The following is a 17,088-nucleotide window of genomic DNA, read 5'->3' as shown; positions in this document are numbered from 1 at the left end:
TACTGAAGGCAACCCCTTGCCCTGCTAGGCCACGTCCCAGCTGCCTCTCTGTCTGCAGGGCAGGGAAGTGCATCACCTCCTTGATGTAGGCTGAGAGATTGTTTTGGACTCAGGGCCATGATGAGCACATCCTCTCCGTGGGCATCCTCAGGCACATGGCACTGGAGAGTCCTGCCAGCCCTGACTCCTCGGACAAAAGTTTCCTTGGCTGCCCAACATTACTGAGTTGTGCTCCAAGCTGAGCAGGCCTTGTGGCATGGCAAGGAAGGCATGCTGAAGCACTAATGACAGGAGAAGACATCACCTGGAACCCAGGTATGAGTCCTATCTGGTGAGGAAATAGAAAACATTCTGCATCTCTTTCTTTGACTCCACAGAGCATTCAGGAGAGCTCCTAACTGCTACCTGTTCTCTTTAGCCATGAAGGTGAGGCCTGTGCATCTGTTCCCTTCCACTCTCCAAGACTCTCCCCAAGGCTGACACTGCCACGGGGGGAGATCCATCCAGAAAAGGTTTAAGGCCTCTATGATCATAGCATACCTCAGTCCACAGTCCATATTGATGCAAGAGGTTCTTCCTCTCCAGCTGCAGGACTTGCTATTTACCAGCTTCTTGAATGCTGAGAAGTTCCTGTGGGCTCAGTCCTCCAGTTGGTCTAGGTCCCGCTTTACAGTAGCCCTGCCTTGGAGCACATCAGCTGATTTGTACAGGTTGGTATGGCAAAGAAGGCACTCTGAAGCACTAATTCCAGGAGAAGATGTTCTCTTGTACCCCAGTATGAGTCCTATCATAGAATCATAGAATGGTTAGGGTTGGAAGGGACCTCAAAGATCATCCAAACCCCCTGCCATGGGCAGAGACACCCTCCACTACACCAGGTTGCTCAAAGCCTCACCCAACCTGGCCTTGAACACTTCGAGGGATGGGGCAGCCACAACTTCTCTGGGCAACCTCTTCCAGTGCCTCATCACCCTCAGAGTGAAAAATTTCTTTCTTATATCTGATCTAAATCTCCCCTCTTTCAGTTTAAAGCCATTGCCCCTTGTCCCATCACTACACGCCCTTCTCCAAAGCCCCTCTCCAGCTTTCCTGTAGGCCCCCTTTAGGTACTGGAAGGCTGCAATAAGATCACCCCGGAGCCTTCTCTTCTCCAGGCTGAACAACCCCAACTCTCTCAACCTGTCTTCATAGCAGAGGTGCTCCAGCCCTCGGATCATCCTTGTGGCCCTCCTCTGAACCCGCTCCAGTAGCTGCATGTCCTTCCTGTGCTTGGGACTCCAGAGCTGAACACAGTATTCCAGGTGGGGTCTCATGAAAGCAGAGTAGAGGGGCAGAATCACCTCCCTTGACCTGCTGGCCACGCTCCTTTTGTTGCAGCCCAGGATACGGTTGGCTTTCTGGGCTGCCAGCGCACATTGCCGGCTCATGTTGAGCTTCTCATCCACCAGCACTCTCAAGTCCTTTTCCTCCGTGCTACTCTCAATCCATTCTCCACCCAGCCTGTACTTGTGCTTGGGATTGCCCTGACCCACGTGCAGGACCTTGCACTTTGCCTTGTTGAACTTCATGAGGTTCTCGCACGTCCACCTCTCAGGCCTGTCAAGGTCCCTCTGGATGGCATCCCTTCCCGCCAGTGTGTCCACAACACCACACAACTTGGTGTCATCTGCAAACTTGCTGAGGGTGCACTCAATCCCACTCTCCATGTCACCAACAAAGACGTTAAATAGCACTGGTCCCAGTACTGACCCCTGAGGAACACCACTCGTCACTGGCCTCCACTTGGACATTGAACCGTTGACCACAACACTTTGAGTGCGACCATCCAGCCAATTCCTTATCCACTGAGTGGTCCACACATCGAAACCATGTCTTTCCAGTTTAGAGACATGGATGTCGTGTGGGACACTATCAAATGCTTTGGATAAGTCCAGGTAGATGATATCAGTTGCTCTTCCTCTATCAATCAATGCCGTAACCTCATCATAGAAGGCTGCCAAATTAGTCAGGCAGGATTTGCCCTCAGTGAAGCCATGTTGGCTGTCACCAATCACCTCCTTATTTTCTATGTGCCTTAGCATAGTTGCCAGGAGGATCTGCTCCATGATCTTGCCGGGCACAGAGGTGAGACTGACTGGCCTGTGGTTCCCTGGGTGTTCTTTTTTTCCCTTTTTAAAAATGGGGGCTATGTTTCCCCTTTTCCAGTCAGTGGGAACTTCACCAGACTGCCACGACTTCTCAAATATGATGGATAGCGGCTTAGCAACTTCATCCGCTAGTTCCCTCAGGACCCGCGGATGCACCTCATCAGGTCCCATGGACTTGTGCACCTTCAGGTTCTTTAGATGATCTCGGACCTGATCTTCTCCTACAGTGGACAGTTCTTCATTCTCCCAGTCCCTGCCTTTGCCTTCTGTGACTTGGGCTGTGCAGCTGGAGCTCTTGCCAGTGAAGACTGAGGCAAAGAAGACTTTGAGTACCTCAGCCTTCTCCATGTTTCAGGAAGTTTTAGGAACTTCTAAACTAAAACTTTAGGTTTTTTGGGAACTTCTATAGAAGTTATTCTTGTTGCCCTTGATGTCCTGGTCAGTGTCATGGTTTTTGGACTAAGGGTCGAGACAAGAACCGAGAGGGAGCACCCGCCAACCATGGTCCCGGGCAAAACATGACTCAGGTTTTCTTCTTAAAACCAAACAATTTATTAACAGTTACTTAACAAGAGACACAAGGGAACGAAACCAGTTACTTGAGAGGAGAAAGAGAAAAACAAGGCCAGAGCATAAAACAACACCTCCCCACCCCCTATTTCCTTTCATTTCCGGCTCTACCTCCCCCCCAGCGGCGCAGGGGACAAGAAATGGGGGAGTGCAGGTCAGTTCATCCATGTTGTTACTGCCGCTCCTTTCTTAAAGGAGGAGGAGTCCTTACACCATTTTTCCCTTGATTCAGTGGATCACCTACTCACGAGGAAAAATCCCCAAACTTTTTCCAGCGTAAGTCCTGCCCGCAGGATTGCAATCCTTCCCCATGGATTGTACCAGTTCGGGCTTTACCAGTCTCGGCCCCTCAGGGAGCTGCTGCCACTCGTGTCGGCGTGGGTCGTCCCACGGACTCCAGATGCCTCCACGACCTCGATGTGCATTCCATGCCCATTATTAACAGCACCTCGTCGTGTATCCCATGCTCCACGCGCCATCTTGAGCACATGGCGCCGGCCCAACCCGGAGCAGCCACCCGGCTGGGAGGCAGGAGCGAGGGCAGCACCCTCCTGCTCTCTCTTTGTTCCTGGCAAAAGACCCTTTTCCCGTCCCTTTATCTCAACTTAAATAGGGCAATTCACAGAGGCGTCGATATGGCTCAATCCCCCGAGGGGGATGGGACTCAGATCTGGTGGCACAGGGAGCAAATCCCCTCTCCTGCCGCCAGAACACCCCCCCACATCAAACTATCACAGCCAGATTTAACTCTGTCAGGGCTTTAGCTTTCATAGAATCATAGAATCATAGAATGGTTAGGGCTGGAAGGGACCTTCAAAGGTCATCTAGTCCAACCCCCCTGCAAGGAACAGGGATATCTCCAACTAGATCAGGTTGCTCAGGGCCTCGTCCAACCTGGCCTTGAACGTCTCCAGGGATGGAGCATCCACCACCTCTCTGGGCAACCTGTTCCAGTGTTCTACAACTCTCATGGTAAAAAATTTTTTCCTAATATCCAACCTGAATCTACCTCCCTCTATTTTAAAACCATTACCCCTTGTCCTATCACAACAGGCCCTCCTGAACAGCCTCTCCCCATCTTTCCTGTAGGCCCCCTTGAGGTACTGGAAGACCGCTATAAGGTCACCCCGGAGCCTCCTCTTCTTCAGGCTGAACAGCCCCAACTCTTTCAGCCTGTCCTCATAGGAAAGGTGCTCCAGCCCTCGCATCATCTTCGTGGCCCTCCTCTGGACCCTCTCCAACTGGTCCATGTCCTCCTTATGTTGGGGACTCCAGAACTGGACGCAATACTCCAGGTGAGGTCTCACGAGGGCAGAGTAGAGGGGGAGAATCACCTCCCTCGACCTGCTGGCTACGCTCCTCTTGATGCAGCCCAGGATGCGGTTGGCCTTCTGGGCCGCAAGAGCACATTGCCGGCTCATATTGAGTTTCTTGTCCACCAGTACTCCCAAGTCCTTCTCCTCAGGGCTGCTCTCGATCCATTCACCACCCAGTCTGTATTTGTGCCTGGGATTGACACGACCCAGATGTAGGACCTTGCACTTGGCCTGGTTGAACTTCATGAGGTTGCCAAATTTATCCCTTGCCAAATTTAATTCCTTCAGGGCTTTAGCCTTCCTCACCTGATCCCTGGTCACTCGTACAGCTTCTCTGTATTCCTCCCAGGCTATCTGTCTCCGCTTCCACCCTCTATATGCTATCCTCTTCATTTTCAGTTGGTCCAGGAGCTCCTTGCTCATCCACGCAGGCTTCCTGGTCTTTTTGCCTGACTTGTTCTTCATCAGGATGCACCTCTGCTGAGCTTGGAGGAGGTGCTCCTTGAATGTGGACCAACTTTCCTGGGCCCCTCGTCCCTCCAGGGCTGCCTCCCACGGCACTTTGCCCATCAGGTCCTTGAAGAGGCCGAAGTCCGCCTTCTTGAAGTCTAGGGCACAGAGCTTGCTGTATAGTTTCCTTGCTGCCCCGTGGATCTTGAACTCCACCGTGTCGTGGTCACTGCAGCCAAGGCTATCCTTAAGTTTCACATTGCCCACCAGTCCCTCCCTGTTGGTGAGCACAAGGTCGAGCATGGCACCCCTCCTTGTCAGCTCCTCTATCACCTGCAGGAGGAAGTTGTCATCCACGCATTCCAGGAACATCCTGGACTGCCTGTATTGTCTCTCCAACAGATGTCAGGGTGGTTGTCTCAGGGTTGGAGATGCACCTGGAGAGAGGGAAGGGGAAGTAGAGCATGAGGAGCAGCCAGTCACTCTCCCACAAAAGACTCACAAAAGGAGCCAAACTAAGTCATGTTAGGAAGAGATCTGGAGGTGTTATAGGGATGCCCATGAGCTTCTCCCTTCCTTCAGCTCAAAAGTTTCCCACCAAGCACCACCAAGCCCATGGAGATCACTGCCTAGCCCATTGCTCACTTCAGTGAAGACTCAGCCTCTCTCCATGCAAAACTTTTTCTCCCCTTCTCTCTCTCATGATAAGCAGGGGCAGGCAGATGGACACCTGGTGAGATCTCCACCACAGCCATGTGGCACAGACTCTCATCTGCCCCTAGCTCTCCCTGCACTGGGATCTTTACTGAGAGCGACCTTGTTTCCCTCTTTTGACTCATTAAAGTTCTACTGTATCCCAGCCCATGTCTTTGTCTTATGCTTTCCCCTGCAGAACATCTCCCAGGATGGCCAGGGAGAGGTGTTTCTCAGTGGTGGTTTTGCAGAAGAGGTTCCGGGGGATGGTTGTGCAGTGGTTGTTAACACAATGATTGTTGATTGTCAGCTGTCGCTGTGTGGTCCTTCCTTTTTTGGACACTCCAAACACACAGTCCAGAGGAAGGGTGTTTCTCCTGGGAAGTTAGGGATGCATGGGAGACGTGGAGAGCCATCACCATTCCCAAAGCAGGGGAGTGTGGGGCACAATCCAGTCGTCCCCCTTCAGACACTGACAGCTGCAGGTGAGGAAGGAATCCATGACTCCTCCTGAGCCCCTGGCCATCAGGCCCAGCTTTGCTGAGGCTCTGCCCAGACGTGCCCTCTTGGCCTTGTTGTATCTGTATGGAAGGGACACGTGGCCACTCCAAGGCCTGGTTGTGGAAGGCCCTAGGAGGGCAGCAGCCCCCCAATGTCTTGAGCAGAGGAGGAATGGGAATTCCTCTTGCTCTGGATGCAGAGGGGGAAAGAGTCAGGTATAAAATGGTCCCAGCGAACAACAGGAGTGAGAATGAGGTGAACAGGCTCACAGTGAATATTGTCCTTCTACTTCCATCTATGCTGGGGAAAGTTTCTGGAGAGATGCTGAGGGCAATGAGAGAGGCAGGAGGTTGTGGCCAATCATTCTTTAAGGGAAGTCTGGAAGCTCTCCAAAGCAGTTCTGTCACCAGGAAGAAAGACTGCACAGAGGGTTGCAACTGAGAAAGGGGAGCTGCTGAAGTGTTTCAGGACGTTCCTGAGCAAGATATTGCAGGACCCTCCCAGAGCCCTAATCAGCAGCTGGCTTGGTAGCAGAGACACTGCCAAATTTCTTCACGCACATCTTCCAGCCCCTTGCAAGCAAAACCTCAAATGTGAGTCAGGAAAATCTGTTCTGCTGCAGAACTCCATCAACATAAACATGTCCCCCACTGGAGAGATCTTCCCACTGTGGGTAGAGTCTGCTGAGGGGCAGGCGCTAAGCAGCCTAAGAAGGGAACAGACACACACGGCTCAGCTTCCTTGCCAAAGAGGTTGGACATGTTCATGACGTCTCTCCACAACAACATGTACCCTTGAATTTGGGAGAGTCTTTTCACTATCCCTGTGGTTGAAGAGCAGCACAAAGTATTCAGCACTTCAAGGCATGTCAAGACAGACTGTCAACAAGCGAGGAGCTGCTTTCCTTTCTGCTTTCTTTCCTTTCAAGAAAAAAGATGATCAATTGTGGCAACAAGAACGGAGAAGGCAAGACAAGATGTCACGAGCTCAGGGTGAGTTTTGCAGAATTCATCCGTGCTCTGTCGAGTGACCTGTGGCTGTGAAGAGACAGTTCCTGTCAGAAGTTCTCCCAGTCGCTTTGAGAAGAGAGCATAGCCCATCCATGTATCAGCAACGGCTGCTTTAGATTCTGCAGCCCAACGTACAGCTCAGGACAGGCATAGAATCATAGAATCATAGAATGGTTTGGGTTGGAAGGGACCTTAAAGATCATCTAGTTCCAACCCCCATGCCATGGACAGGGAAATCCTCCACTACACCAGGTTGCCCAAAGCCTCATCCAACCTGGCCTTGAACACCTCCAGAGATGGGGCATCCACAACTTCTCTGGGCAACCTGTTCCAGTACCTCACCACCCGCAATGTAAAGAATTTCTTTCTTATATCTAACCTAAATCTCCCCTCTTTCAGTTTAAATCCATTGCCCCTTGCCCTATCACTACACGCCCTTGTAAAAAGCCCCTCTCCAGCTTTCCTGTAGGGCCCCTTTAGGTACTGGAAAGCTGCTATAAGATCACCCCGGAGCCTTCTCTTCTCCCGGCTGAACAGCCCCAACTCTCTCAGCCTGTCTTCATAGCAGAGGTCCTCCAGCCCTCTGATCATCTTCGTGGCCTCCTCTGGACTCGTTCCAGTAGCTCTATGTCCTTCCTGTGTTGGAGACCCCAGAGTTGAACACAGTATTCCAGGTGGGGTCTCATGAGAGCTGAGTAGAGGGGCAGAATCCCCTCCTTCAACCTGCTGGCCACGCTCCTTTTGATGCAGCCCAGGACACGGTTGGCTTTCTGGGCTGCCAGCGCACGTTGCCAGCTCATGTTGAGCTTCTCATCCACCAGCACTCCCAAGTCCTTCTTCTCAGGGCTGCTCTCAATCTATTCTCCACCCAGCCTGTACTTGTGCATCCAAGACTCATGTCAACCATTCCCTGACTGGGGAACATTCTGGAAACAGGGAGAAAAAGGGTCATTCCTGTATGTTCCTGTGTGTAAACCCTTGGGTTTACGTAACACTCAGAGTTGGTTTATGATCTGCATAAGTGCAGATGAGAAATACGCCACTGCAAGATCATGTATGCAAGGAAACATCTCAATCCTTTGACAGTTTTAGTCCATCTCAGACTCCTGGAAGTAGTTTAAGATTTTACTCTTTTTTTCGGCAAGTAAAAAGGACAGGAAGAGGCAAGGCTCTCTGTGCTTGAAAATGTCCTTTGTTACTGTTTCCATTCAAAAGAAGCCTACACTTTCTTTGATCTACTGTTATGATTCTATGTAAGTGCTCTAGTCGCACGGCCCAAGTCACAAAAGGCAAAGGCAGGGACTGGGAGAATGAAGAACACCCCACTGTAGGAGAAGATCAGGTTTGAGACCATCGAAGGAACCTGAAGGTGCACAAGTCCATGGGACCCGATGAGGTGCATACACAGGTCCTGTGGGAACTGGCAGATGAAGTTGCTAAGCCGCTATCCATCATATTTCAGAAGTCGTGGCAGTCTGGTGAAGTTCCCACTGACTGGAAAAGGGGAAACATAGCCCCCATCTTTAAAAAGGGAAAAAAAGAACACCCAGGGAACCACAGGGCAGTCAGTCTCAGCTTTGTGCCCGGCAAGATCATGCAGCAGATCCTCCTGGGAACTATGCTAAGACACATGGAAAATAAGGAGGTGACTGGTGACAGCCAACATCGCTTCACTGAGGGCAAATCCTGCCTGATTAATTTGGTGGTCTTCTATGACAAGGTTACAGCATTGGTGGATAAGGGAAGAGCAACTGACATCATCTACCTGGACCTGTCCAAAGCATTTGACACTGTCCCACACGACATCCTTCTCTCTAAATTGGAGAGACACGGATTTGATGGATGAAGCATTCAGCTGGATGGCTGCACTCAAAGAGTTGTGGTCAACGGTTCAATGTCCAAGTGGAGGCCAGTGACGAGTGGTGTTCCTCAGGGGTCAGTACTGGGACCAGTGCTATTTAACGTCTTTGTTGGCGACATGGAGAGTGGGATCTAGTGCACCCTCAGCAAGTTTGCTGATGATACCAAGCTGTGTGGCATGGTTGACACACTGGCGGGAAGGGATGCCATCCAGAGGGACCTTGACAGGCCTGAGAGGTGGGTCTCTGCGAACCTTGTAAAGTTCAACAAGGCCAAGTGCAAGATCCTGCACATGGGTCAGGGCAATCCCAAGCACAAGTACAGGCTGGGCAGAGAACGGATTGAGAGCAGCCCTGAGGAAAAGGACTTGGGAGTGCTGGTGGATAAGAAGCTCAACATGAGCCGGCAACGTGCGCTGGCAGCCCAGAAAGCCAACCGTGTCCTGGGCTGTATCAAAAGGAGCGTGGCCAGCAGGTCGAGGGAGGTGATTCTGCCCCTCTACTCAGCTCACATGAGACCCCCCTCCAGTGCTGAATTCAGCTCTGGGTTCCCCAACATCAGAAGGACACGGAGCTGTTGGAGCAGGTCCAGAGGAGGCCACTAAGATGATGTGAGGGCTGGAGCACGTCTGCTATGAAGACAGGCTGAGAGAGTTGGAGCTGCTCAGCCTGGAGAAGAGAAGGCTCCAGGGAGACCTTCCAGCAGCCTTTCAGTACCTAAAGGGGCCCTACAAGAAAGCTGGAGAGGGGCTTCTGACAAGGGCATGTAGTGACAGGACACGGGGCAATGGCTTTAAACTGAAAGAGGGGAGATTTCGATGAGACCTAGAGAAGAAATTCTTCCCTCTGAGGGTGCTGAGGCACTGGTCCAGGTTGCCCAGAGAAGCTGTGGCTGCCCCATCCCTGGAAGTGTTCAAGGCCAGGTTGGATGAGGCTTTGAGCAACCTGGTGTAGTGGAAGGTGTCCCTGCCCATGGCAGGGGGGTTAGAACTAGATGATCTTTAAGGTCCCTTCCAACCCAAACCATTCTATGAATCTATAAAGACACTGTCTCTTGTACCTTAAGATGACTGTTATTGCTACTACCAGAGGGCATTGGTAAGTCTTCAGTTACCTCCTGGAATTAAATTAGGCAAGGCAGGACGTAATGCCAGAAAACCTTGTCCAGTAACTTCTAAGTAAAACAGTGGGAAACCTCTTAGTGTATCTTTTTCCCCTGAAGGAAATTGGGGGATTGAAGATCAGTTCCTTTTGCTCGCATCCATATGAGTCCCCTCATTTGAAGTCAATTCCAAGGAAGGGCTATTGCCTTGAGGAGATGTGCACTGTAAGCATACATTGTCCAGGGAGGATAGAAGTGGAGGCAGAATGATGGAGAAGAGAATGCTTTCAGTTATTCAGCAAATGGTTCCCAAAATCTCATTTAGAGGGAAAAAACTAAAAAGTAATGTTTTCTTTGCAGAAAAACTACCTAGATTCTAAATCAGAAGCCATCCACCCTCCCATCCCCTGCCTGTTTCACTGCTGAGAAAACCTGTTCAGCTGCAAGAGCAAGTCACTTTAGATGGAGTGGGGATGTATGGGAGGACACGCCAATGCAAAGCAAGTTTTCTAAGAAAATGCTGGCCATGATGCCGGCAGGCATGTGTGTTGGTGAAGCATATGGCAGAGCAGGGATCATGAGTATCACTGTCATGGATATAACCTTCACAGCATGATGAATGCCAGGAAGACTATGCAGTAAAAATATTTGGTGTGACTTATCCAGAGTCAACTTTGTAGGCTCTGTAATCTCTTGGTTTGCCCTTTGTCCTGAAGTACTTGTACCTGACCTTGTAGCTGTGTCCCCTAAATTGGCATCTATAGCAGATTTGTTGCAGTCAAACAACACAGCAGAGGAGTTTGTTTTCTCATGGACAACCAAATGGAAGATGAAAAGGCATCTCAGCAAAGCAAGCCCAGAGGGGGCAGTCAGCCAGAAAGCAAACAATGGCTCCAGTGGGCCTTCCGAGAATCAGTGGTGAGCCGTGACTCACCTTCAGAAGGGACTCCAGATCCTTCAGCTCTAGGGAATGCTTATCAGGCTCTGACAGTGCTGAGGAGAGACACTGCCACGGAGACTTTCCAGTGCCCAAGAGAAGCCAAGATGGGGATGTCTCTCAGTTGAAAATCTCCCTCCAGGCTTGCAAATTCACATGCACAGGAGGAGAAGAGAGCTGGGGACACTCCGCTGGGATCCTGGGAGACCAAACCCTTGCTTGGGGCAGTGATGAGACCCCTTGGTTGTCCAGGCTTCCTGGAGAGATTTCACAATGCTTCTAGAGACCGTTCCTTGTGTCAGAGTGGGCAGTATAAGGGGGCCAGGGTCAGAGCCTAACAGCTGGCCCTTCTGTGGGTATGCCTTCAGTGCATGGGTCCTACACTAACCTGAACTAGCTGCAGTTGTGTCCCTCTGAGCAGGGCTTTCCAGCTCCGAGCCCCACTGGAACCAGTGATAGGTCATGGCAGAGAAGCAGCCCTGGAAGTCAAATTGCTCCAGAAGTGCTTCATGAGCAGTATTAAAGTCTGCGTGTTGGGTGGGAACGGATGAGGTCTGTGCAGTCATGTTGTGACGCTCTTGGCCTTTTTTTGCCGGGAAACTTTGCAAGGGAGCAACACACTGGTGTCTACACTGATCTCCAAAGAACAGTAAACTTTTTCCAGATGTTCATTGACTCTTCTTGCTCTCGGAAAAGAGGGAACCGGAAGGAGAAGATAAGACCACATTGTAGTGGAAAACACATCTCTTCCTCCAGTCATTCAGGTTTCCTTCCTTCTTCCCTGAAAGATACCATGTAACATCAGGACAGGGATCCCCTCATAGAGCCTAGCATGTCCATGCCTCTGGCAAGCTCATGAACCCGGTAACCAGCCACCTTCCACACACATCCATGTTCTCCAGGCCTGTGTGTCCCACTCCACAGCAGCACAGGCAAGCTGAGACCTGGTCTTGAGCCCAGCTGACATGAGGCAGTGCTCAGGCAGATGTTGAGCTCTGACCACGGGGCTGCACCCCCGTCCTGCAGCTGAAGGGACCTGGGTGGTGCTTTGCAGAATCCAGGCCCCTGCGTAGCCAGCTTTCTGCTTTGAATCATGGAATCACAGAATGGTTTGGGTTGGAAGGGACCTCAAAGATCATCCAGTTCCAATCCCTCTGTTACGGAAAATCCGGAATAAGAAACTTATCAACACCAATGGGATGTAGATAAGCAGACACTTCTTTATTGCGGCGCCGGGTGCACGGGGGATATCTCCTCTTAGCGTGCGCACCTTGCACCGAAATTAAACTTATATAGAGCTTACATATGCAAATCCATTAGGCAATCATACATAAACATATTATTTCCTGAAAATCATTAGCATATTCTCCTCCTATTTCCAATTCTGCGCAATAAAAGTTAGAATCATCTAGAAATGAGTCTGGGGTGTAATATGGGTAGGTGGTCCGTGAGTCAGTGGTCGTGATCTCCCCCTGACGGAATTACCTTTTGCTTAAGTTCATGGTTTCTGGCAGGTACCCATAGACCATTACGAAACCGTTACGGTTGGCTTTCTTCATCTTCATCAATCTAGACCTTGATAGCTACATTCATTCTTCTAGTTCTATGTAAGTATCATAAATCAGTTTACAAATCAACTTATGCTTTGTACTACATGTTCTTACTAACTGATTCTGACCTATCCCTTTTGTCCTGGTACAAGGCTATACAGGGAGTTTCATAGCAGCATATGATTACTATACGAGCATACTTTTCATCAAAAAGATTTCTTATAATCTTATATTATAAGAATATAATATAAGTGACCACGACACTGTGGAGTTCAAGATCCACGGGGCAGCAAGGAAACTATACAGCAAGCTCTGTGCCCTAGACTTCAAGAAGGCAGACTTCGGCCTCTTCAAGGACCTGATGGGCAAAGTGCCGTGGGAGGCGGCCCTGGAGGGACAAGGGGCCCAGGAAAGTTGGTCCACATTCAAGGAGCACCTCCTCCAAGATCAGCAGAGGTGCATCCCGATGAAGAACAAGTCAGGCAAAAAGACCAGGAAGCCCGCGTGGATGAGCAAGGAGTTCCTGGACCAACTGAAAATGAAGAGGATAGCCTATAGAGGGTGGAAGCGGAGACAGATAGCCTGGGAGCAATACAGAGAAGCTGTACGAGTGACCAGGGATCAGGTGAGGAAGGCTAAAGCCCTGAAGGAATTGAATTTGACAAGGGATATAAAAAGCAATAAGAAAAGCTTCTATAGGTATGTAGGGGACAAAAGGAAGTCCAAGGAGAACGTAGGCCCCCTCCGGAAGGATACTGGTGCTCTGGTTACCCGGGACATAGAGAAGGCTGAGGTACTCAATGACTTTTTTGCCTCAGTCTTCACTGATAAAGCCTCTTGTCTTACCACCCAAGCTGTGGAAAGAACTAGCAAGGACTGTGAGGATGAACCACCGCCCACTGTACTTGAAGAGCAGGTTCGGGAACATCTGAGGAACTTGAAGGTGCACAAGTCCATGGGACCTGATGAGATCCATCCGCGGGTCCTGAAGGAACTGGCGGATGAAGTTGCCAAGCCACTGGCCATTGTATTTGAGAAGTCGTGGCGGTCTGGCGAGGTCCCCGATGACTGGAAGAGAGGGAACATAACCCCCATTATAAAAAGGGGAACAAGGAGGACCCGGGCAACTACAGGCCAGTCAGCCTCACCTCTGTGCCTGGTAAGGTCATGGAGCAGATTCTCCTGGGAACCATGCTAAGACACATGGAGAGCAAGGAGGTGGTGGGTGACAGCCAACATGGCTTCACCAAAGGCAGATCGTGCCTGACCAACTTGGTGGCCTTTTACGATGGGGTGACAGCATCGGTGGACAAGGGTCGACCAACGGATATCATCTACCTGGACTTGTGCAAAGCTTTTGACACTGTCCCGCACGACATTCTTCTCTCTAAACTAGAGAGGCATGGGTTTGATGGATGGACCACTCGGTGGATAAGGAATTGGCTCAATGGCCGCACTCAGAGAGTAGTGGTCAACGGCTCAATGTCCAAGTGGAGACCGGTCACGAGTGGCGTCCCTCAGGGGTCCGTGTTGGGCCCGGCCCTCTTCAACATCTTTGTCGGTGACGTGGACAGTGGCATGGAGTGCACCCTCAGCAAGTTCGCCGATGACACCAAGCTGTGTGGTGCCGTCAACATGCTGGAAGGGAGAGATGCCATCCAGAGGGACCTCGACAGGCTGGAGAGGTGGGACCGTGTCAACCTCATGAAGTTCAACCAGGCCAAATGCAAGGTCCTAGATCTGGGTCGGGGCAATCCCAGGCACAAATACAGACTGGGTGGTGAATGGATCGAGAACAGCCCTGAGGAGAAGGACTTGGGAGTACTGGTGGACAAGAAGCTCAATATGAGCCGGCAATGTGCTCTTGCGGCCCAGAAGGCCAACCACGTCCTGGGCTGCATCGAGGAGCGTGGCCAGCAGGTCGAGGGAGGTGATTCTTCCCCTCTACTCTGCCCTCGTGAGACCTCACCTGGAATACTGCGTCCAGTTCTGGAGTCCCCAACATAAGAAGGACATGGACCAGTTGGAGAGGGTTCAGAGGAGGCCACGAAGATGATGCGAGGGCTGGAGCACCTTTCCTATGAGGACAGGCTGAAAGAGTTGGGGCTGTTCAGCCTGGAGAAGAGGAGGCTCCGGGGTGACCTTATAGCGGTCTTCCAGTACCTCAAGGGGGCCTACAGGAAAGATGGGGAGAGGCTGTTCAGGAGGGCCAGTTGTGATAGGACAAGGGGTAATGGTTTTAAAATAGAGGGAGGTAGATTCAGATTGGATATTAGGAAAAAATTTTTTACCATGAGAGTTGTAGAACACTGGAACAGGTTGCCCAGACAGGTGGTGGATGCTCCATCCCTAGAGACGTTCAAGGTCAGGTTGGACGAGGCCCTGAGCAACCTGATCTAGTTGGAGATATCCCTGTTCCTTGCAGGGGGGCTGGACTAGATGACCTTTGAAGGTCCCTTCCAACCCTAACCATTCTATGATTCTATATTATTAAAATCAACTACAAACCATATTAACTACAAATTATTGATTGAATTTTATTTACCAAAACTCTTAGTATCAGTAACACCTCTGCCATGGGCAGGGGCACCCTCTACTACACCAGGTTGCCCAAAGCCTCATCCAACCTGGCCTTGAACACTGCCAGGGATGGGGCAGACACAGCTTCTCTGGGCAACCTGTTCCAGTGCCTCAGCACCCTCAGAGGGAAGAATTTCTTCCCTAGATCCCATCTAAATCTCCCCTCTTTCAGTTTAAAGCATCTCTCCGTTCATTTCTACATTGATTCAAAGAAACTTAACAGCCAATGAGACTATTCAGTAGGTATCTTTTATTGCAGTGCTGGGCAGCACTGGGGATCGTTCCACCATGAGTGCTCCGCCAGATTCACAAAATCATAGAGATTATATGTTACACAATCATACATATTCATGAAATGTTCATGAACTAATTTATTGACACATGAGAAGTTTTCTACATATTTTGGACAGCAGATTTGAAAGAACGCTTGCTAGCAGCATCATTATCCTTGATTATCTTCCTTTAAGATAACCAGTGTTGCCTCAGTAGTCTGAATTATGTGCAAAAGGCTTTCAGAGGGTATTTACAAGGTCATTTGTGTCCTTGGGTGGGTATCACCTTCATTCCTAAAGCAAAGCACAGTCTTTATCAGTAAAGCTGATTCTCCCTGTGAAATATGTTCATTTGATTCGTGGCAATATGGGACAATGGATGGATGTGCAAATAGGTGGCGAGGAGTAGGGTGTGCTTATTCAAGATAAGTGATTGTCTTAGTTTAAGATCTCTGTGAAATGCAAAACCGTAAACCTGCGAAATGCCTCATGATGCTGCTAACCAGGAGCCCCAATTGTGAAATGTGTCCCCCTGATACATGGCAATATAAAACAACGTTAGGGCCGCACGGTGAAATATGACCTTCTCTGTACACGTAACCTTTAACCATTCTGTTTGTTCTTGTATAACCGTAGCCCTAGAGGAAGCAGAATGGTATGGATATAGTTCTCGCTTCTTGCAAAAGCCACCTAACGTTTTGGGTTTTTTTTTCTCTTCTTCTTTTGCTTTACTGCCAGTTGCAAGGTGTTAGACAAGAGGGGCCTGGGGGCCTGTATGCGCTTAATCTCTAATCTCACTTAACCACTTTTAAGTCAGCTTGCTTAAGTCATGTATCTGTAAATTGCATAACCCTTGTGTAAGATAAGCAGGAGCCAAGATGGAGAACAAGGACGGTCCTGATGACTTCGCAGAGCAGAGTCATGATGACTTCACTAGTTTTCTGGGGAGGTGAAAAAGTCATCACGAGGAAGACATACAGCCTTCATCCGTGAGACCCCTACTCACGACCACCAGGAGACACTGCGCACGCGCAACTGGGGGGGTTAGGGGTGGTGTCATGGTTTGATGTGGAGGGGGGGGTGGTTCTGGTGGCAGGAGAGGGGTTTTGCTCCCTGCGATCTCCCCGGTTTTGGAACCGGGTTAGGCTTGATTCTGGCCACCAGATCAGACTGCCATCCACCTCGGGGTTGAGCCAATAGGGCGCCTCTGCGAATTGCCCTATTTAAGTCAGGACAAAGGAACCGGAAAAGGTGCTTTGCCCAGGATCGAGGAGAGAAGGGAGGAGGGCACTGCCCCCGCTCCCTGGCTCCCGGCCGGGCAGCTGCCTGCGTCGGGCCGGCGCCGCCCACGGAGGATGGCGGCGGCAGAGCCAGCTGGGGAACTCAGGGGCACCCCACTCCCAGGGTGCCCACTGGGCTGAGTTCACCTGGAGAGGACTGAGATCTGAGAGAAACAGCCGCATCGACAGCAGGTCAGTGAGGATGGAGCGGGAGGAGGTGTGCCGGAGCCGAGTTTCCCCTGCGGCTGATGGTGAGATAGCAGGCGGCCCCCCTGCAACCAGGACGGCCTCGGTGGAGCAGAGACCCACTCGCAGCCCGTGGGGAGAAGATGCCTGAGCCCGAGGATGGTCGTGTTGGGGTGCACGACAAGGCAGAGAGGCATCTGGAGTCTGCGTGACGACCCACGCCGGAGCGAGTGGCTACAGCTCCCTAAGTACCCGAGACTGTGGTAAAGCCCACACCGGAGCAATCTGTGGGGAAGGATTGTTTCCAGTGGGCTGGACTCACGCTGGAGAAGTTTGTGGATTTTTCCTCGTGGGTAGGGGATCCATTGGAGCAGGGAAAAAGGGTGTAAGGACTCCTCCTCCTTTGAGAGAGAAGCAGCAGTAACAGCACGGAATGAACTGACCTGCACTCCCCCAGTCCCTGCCCCCTGTGCTGCTGGGGGGAGGAGGTAGAGCTGGGAGGAAAAGGAAAGGGGGGGGGGAAGGTGTCGGTTTTAAGATCTGGTTTTGTTTCTTTCTGTCTTCTCGAGTAATCGGTTTTGTTTCCCTTTGTCCTTCTAAGTAATCATTAATAAACTGTTTTGCTTTGAGAAAAG

The sequence above is a fragment of the Tauraco erythrolophus genome, chromosome 25 (assembly GCF_009769465.1).
Source record: "Tauraco erythrolophus isolate bTauEry1 chromosome 25, bTauEry1.pri, whole genome shotgun sequence".
Classification (NCBI taxonomy): Eukaryota; Metazoa; Chordata; class Aves; order Musophagiformes; family Musophagidae; genus Tauraco; species Tauraco erythrolophus.
This window is presented reverse-complemented; position numbering follows the sequence as displayed.